We start from the raw sequence: 6,511 nt of genomic DNA, 5'->3' as shown, positions 1-6,511 counted from the left end.
AATTTCTCTCTATCCAATAGAAAAATAGTAAAACTGATCATCAGCAGTTGCCAGGCAGAGTGCCTTTAGCGATAGATGAGAAGTGAAAGTGAAAGTAATATCCCTCAATAAATTCCTGAAGTGTGAATCCTTTAGGTGGCGTACACATGCGCAGTAATTGTTGATCCACAAAAGATTGTTTCTGGTAATTGTTACCAAAAAAAGTGTGCAGCAACTGGCCAACGGCGCCGACGAGCAAGGATTCTTGCTGCAAACAAACGACCGTGCCGGATCTGTTTGTGTGTCGATTTTTCGTAATCTGTTGTGTGTACGGTCGTTCAGTGATCATCGATTGTTCTGTGATATACTTTATCTTGTACATGTAACTTCTCGCATCGTTTAAACCAGGGGTCGGCCTTTAGGCCAAATACGGCCTAGCCGGTAGTTCGTTCCAGCCTAACGCCCCCCTGGCCGATCGGCCTAATGCTACGGATCCGCGAGTTGCCGACCGGATCGGTCAGGGGGGCGTTAGGAACTACCGGAGCCACCTCCTTGCTGTTGCTCCTCTATTTACAGCGACCAGCGTTGATATTCCTCCGCCGCGGTGAATAGGGAAGGCTCCCGGAAGGTAGATCCCTCTCCTCCTTAATGCATGCGGAGGAGAGAGATTTCACTTCACGTGGCGTTCCCTGGTGGCGGGCGGAGCCATTAGGGCGCGTCATAGCCTAATGTGCTCCCGCCCACCCCATAAATGGCCTAGTGGCCATAGAACTGTGCCCCCCCCCCCCGCAGTTTAAACAATCGTATCTAGTCTGAACATTATTGGTGGATTATATTTAAATGATCGTATCATTACAGCATGTACAGAATCATGCACAATACAATTGTTCAAAGTAATCAGGAATAATCGTGAATTGTTTGTTTTCAAATGATAATTATTGCACGTGTGTACCTAGCCTTAATTCAGTCGTGCCCAACCTTTGCCCAACCTGCTGCTGACATTGAGATAAAACTTGTGGGCCACAATGCTAACAAATAATAAAGATGTATGTTTAAAACCAAAATAGTTTTATTTTAAAATTAAATTAAATTGAAATGTTTGTAGTTACTGTAACGTACATGCATCAAATAAAAGAAATGACAAATCAAGAATTTCTGCACTCACAGTTTGATGCTGATTTTATTAATGAAAGATACAAAACTAAATCTATCATACAGTGCTGGCCGGTCATATATTGCTCCCCACTCACCATTCCTGTACCAAAGAGCAGAAACTACATCATACAATGAGTCCTGTCACGTATAGGGGGCTGCTAACCCTCTTTGTATCCCAAAATCTCTGCAATGGATACTTCCAGAGAAATGCAATTCATGTGACAGACAGCCAAGAGGTACATGTTCTTACTGGTACATCTTCAGGTCCATACATCTCCCCTTTCCTGAGAATTCGGGGTTCACAAAAGGTAAGTGGCCAGCTATGTGTGACAGGGTAGCACGGTATGACAGGTATAGTTTTTAGTATCTTCTGATGGCACCATAGTGATAACATTTTAGGGAGTTATCCACAAGAGTCCTGCACTTGTACTCACATTTCAGTAATTGGGGTTCATAGAGAGTAAGGGGTAGCTATGTATGACAAGGCAGCATGATATGATGGGTATATAACATTTTAATGGGGAAGGGGTTTCCTACTTTCTTACACTACAATTTCCAGTTGCCAACATCCCCCTTTTCCGGATAAATTAAGGTAAGTGTCCAGCTATGTGTACCAGGCCCCCCACCAGCCGCTCAGTCTATCGCACCCTAAAGTGTACAGATCTGGCTCCAGGCGGCAGTGAGCGATACTGAGCGTCTCCCCAGGTCCGGGGTTCCACGGCACAAAGAAGGGGTAGCCTCACCACAACCTCACCGCCAGTCTGAAACAGACGTAAAGTTTCTAGAACAAGCAAGCATATATTTGGGGCACCACAGCACAGAGTGTATTGGCAGTACCCTAATGCTCCTTGCCATGGAAGTGGCCCCTGGGGTTCCTTAACAAGCAAAATCAAGTTGGGGACCCATGTCCAGAAATAGTCCCCCTTGTGAAAATATCCCTGATTGTCAATAGGAGTTTATGCTTGTCACCCCGTATCTGGCAAATTGTTATGTTTAGGGGGTTTGATTTATTGACAGCTCTTAAGGTCCCCTGTGTCCCCTTGTGGAGATATAAAGGTTTATAGATTGGGGGTAATGACAGCAGCATGGACACAGACACAGCTCTCATGCTCCTGCTGCGATTATCTCACAGTATACTAGGTCAGCTGTGATTGGCTGAAAAAAGCACGTGCAGCAAAACAGCTCAAAACCTCAGGTCTGAAGGTAAGTTAGTATTACAGATAAAGGGAAAGTTAGTGTTCGGGTTTTAGAGAGGTTAGAGGGAGTTGGTGTTACACGGACAATTAGTGTAATCCTAAATTACCAGTTTCACTAGTGATTTCATTTGTACTATATTCTCAGCTCAGCAAATACCCACTACTAATGGGGTCCAGAGACCATGTGACTTCTCTCTCTACTGTGTGACAGCACTCTTGGCTAAACATTAGGGACTTAGGGACATGAGGGTTTAGGAAAAAATAGGGGTCCTGGGTTCCAAATACACAGCAATCTAGTAACCTACATCTGTGACATTTTGCCAGTTAGGGCCCTAGCGATGTTAGGGACCTTGCCCCCCCCCCCCCCAAGCATGGTCACATAAGTTTTTGAGAACATTTTCAACCCAAGTTTAAAGGTGCAGCATGTAGCTTACACCTTTACTCCTGGAGGCTGAAAAATTGGCATGGAAGGACGTAGAAGGTTTTAAACAAGGCAATTACCAAAGAAAACCTGTTGCTTCACCCTTCAAAAACAAGTTCACTGTAATCCCTGTGTCACAAATGAAAAATTCAGAATCAAACGCACACAAAGAGAGAAAATATAAACATTAACACGTTTTATATATTTATGCGCACATAGAATATAGGCGTGCTGTGAATTGGACCCATGTGTTATAAGATAAATCCAGTGCTTAGCAGATGTCTATGTTTTATAAGGGTTGTGTAGAGCAAAGATAAAAACACTTGCACCGGATGGTATGGTTTAAAAATGCTGTGTCAGCAGGATAAAAATGGAAAAACATGTTTATATGTTTAAAATCTTGTCATTGCTAAATCATGGGCCAGTTTTTTGAGCAAAAATTCTGCACTTTTCAAATGAATTCTTATTCAAAGCTTCAGTACTTTCTATTAGTGGATGGTGCATTGCTTAGTGCTTTCCTAACAGTAATCCAATTCATTTAGGGGTGGCATAAAATAAGTGAAGAACAGAGGAAATCTCTCTCTATATTGCTATGCATTGCTTAGAGGTAACCCAAAAATATTAGTGTTTTTTCCCAGATTCAGCCATAAACGAGAGGTTTGATGGGTGGATAAAGATATATGCACAGGGTGTGGAACATTCTAACATTATGGCTACAGATAAATGTTTTATTTAAAAAAAAATAACCTGCAAGTCATGAGGTTCCATTGGCACATGAACAAATACAGCACAGCTTTTCTCAACCATGAAATTCAGGGGTTCTAGGTTTACTAGGAAGCAACTAGCAAATCCTGACTCTCATATACCTAACCAATGACACCAATAATCTTTTTGCCTGTGTGTGTGATGGGGGGGTGGAACTTTTCATTATTACACAGCATTTATATATTTATTTTATGCAACGCTGTACAAAGTCCATTGTCAGGTCACTAATTGTCCCTTAAACGGGCTCACAATCTAATGTCTCTACCATAGTCATATGACATTTACATCAGTTTTGGGGGGAAGCCAATCACCTAACTGCATGTTTTTGGAAGGAAACCAGAGAACACTCACGCAAACTCCATGCTGATAGTGCCTCGGCCGAAATTTGAACCTGGGACCCAGCGCTGCAAAGGCCAGAGTGCTAACCACTGAGCCACGTGCTGCCTGTTACTTGTTCCCACACTCTTATCAACAATGAGACTTTTCTACAGTCTGGACAAATAGCATGAACAGGAAAGGATATCCAATAATCAGACGAACACCGTTTAGGGCAGTTAGAGCCTCCATATAAGTGATTTGTCCTCACCATCTACTACTATTAGGAATTCCCTTTTGGGGTAGTCAGTTGTTACTCTTTATGGAAAAGATAGTTTTATGCATTGACTCCATTCTGATACTGTTGATGGAGAGAGATCTTATCACTTAAAACAATATTTAATGGATGCCCATTCCTGACTGGTTCACCATTTATTTTTCAGATAAACCCCCAGCCAGGAGAGTTGGGTTTTTGCGGATGCCTTCAGCTACACTCCCACATGGTGGGTACAACTACTGAACACCAACACTGGAAGATGTTTCTGGGTCTGGAGGTAATTGATACTACTGCCACTTAGTGGGTGTTGGTGCTGCTTCGCTCTAATATATTGGAACATTTGGGCCAAACTTTTTTGGTGTTGCTAAGATATATATATCAGGGAAGTGATATTGATGTACACAACAATATAGAAGTATGTAGGTTTTATTTGCAGACAGAAATAGGTGCTACAGACAAACAAAACTCTTGCCATGTTATGAGTTAGGTCCCTTAGACAGTTATTATTATTATCCAGTATTTACTGTATATAGCATTGACATACAACGCAGCACTTTACATCATCCATAGTCCATAGTCATATCACTAACTGTCCATCACAATCTAATGTCCCTGTCATAGTCATATGTCAATACCAACAGTCTAAGAACAATTTTTAAGAGGAAGCAGATTAACCTAACTGCATGTTTTTTGGGGTGGGAGGAAACCGGAGTACACGGCGGAAACCCATGCAGACAGGGAGAAACTGAAAACAAACTCCATGCAGATAGTGTCCTAGCAAGGATACAAAGCTGGGACCTAATGCTGCAAAGGCCAGAGTGCTAACCTCGGAGTCACCCACTTAGTTAACTCTCCAACTAATGCCAGTAGACCATCAACACCTTTCAGTGATGTGTCATCATCCTTTAATTTCTGAAGCAGATCTGCCTTAGGAACATGTTACCTGTCATTCGAATCCTTTTGTAACAAAACCCATGGCTATCGTATAGACCAGTTATGCCCAACCATTTTTCAATTGGGGCCGCTGTTGACATTGGGATAAAACACATGGGCCACAATGTAAACAAACATTAAAGATGTATGTTTCAAACTAGAATAGTTCTAATTTAAAATTAAACCTCCTGGGCGGTTAATTTCTGTCTAGATTTATATGTCTAAAAGCGGTACATTGTTTTTCACAAAACTTTATTTTACAGAATAATATATTAGTATTAGTATGAAAAAGTTTGAAACACAAAAAAAATTTCAAAATAATAAATTTTATGAATTAAATTTTTTTTTAATTTTTTAAAATAATAAATATATATATATATATGTACTCTACTATTATCTTATACTGTAAAATAAATGTTCATGATAAACAATGTACTGCTTTTACACCTATAAATCCATTGTATTGCATTTAATACAGGTATTTTGTATTGAATGCAATACAAATGGATTTTGAATTTCCCGCCCCGCCAGCAACGTCCACACACACCAACGTCACCGGGAACTCATCGAGTGCAGAGGAAGCCGGCCGTAAGAAGACGGACATCACAGAGAAGGACGATGCGGGACGCCAGCGGATCAGGTAAGTAGCGATTTACTATTACTTCCTAAAAGTTTATCTCCCCCGAGTGTGACTCGGGGTTAACACTTTTAGCATTTTTTTTCTACCCCGAGTCACACTCAGGGTTACCGCCCAGGAGGTTAAATGTAAATGTTTCTAGTTACTGTAACGTACAAGCACCAAATAAAAGAGATGACAAATCAAGAATCTCTGCAATGCATACGTCCAGAGAAATGCAATTCATGTGACAGATGGTCAAGGAGTCCATGTTCTCACTACTACATCTTCAGGTCCATACATCTCCCCTTTCCTGAGAAATTAGGGTTCACAGAAAGTTAATGGCCAGGTATATGTGACAGGGTAGCACGGTATGACAGGTATAATTTTCTTATCTTGGAATGGCGTTGCAGCAAAAAAATTTTAGGGGTAGTTAACCATAGGATTCAACTTTTTATTCTACATTTTCATATACTGACAGCTCCCCTTTCAGGAGAAATTGGGATTCAAAGAACATAAGCAGACATTTATTTATGACTGGGTACCGTGGTATGGTTTCCTTATGGCTCCCACATTTCCAGTTGCCAAGATCCCTCTGTTCCAGGGAAATTGGGGTTCACAGAAGGTAAGTTTACAGTTATGTGTAACAGACAGGTCCCCAGATGCTCACTCGTTCACACTGTGGCGTCTGCAGATGTGACTCCAGGCAGTAGTGAGTGGTACTGAGCGTCTCCCCCTAGGCAGGGTTTCATGCCATGAGGAAGGGGTAACCACATCCAAAACTTCACCACCAACCTAAACACAGTCTTGAGGTTTTGTGAATTTTACGGGGCACCACTGCGCACAGAAAACTG

The sequence above is a fragment of the Pyxicephalus adspersus genome, chromosome Z, assembly GCF_032062135.1.
Source record: "Pyxicephalus adspersus chromosome Z, UCB_Pads_2.0, whole genome shotgun sequence".
NCBI lineage: Eukaryota > Metazoa > Chordata > Amphibia > Anura > Pyxicephalidae > Pyxicephalus > Pyxicephalus adspersus.
This window is presented reverse-complemented; position numbering follows the sequence as displayed.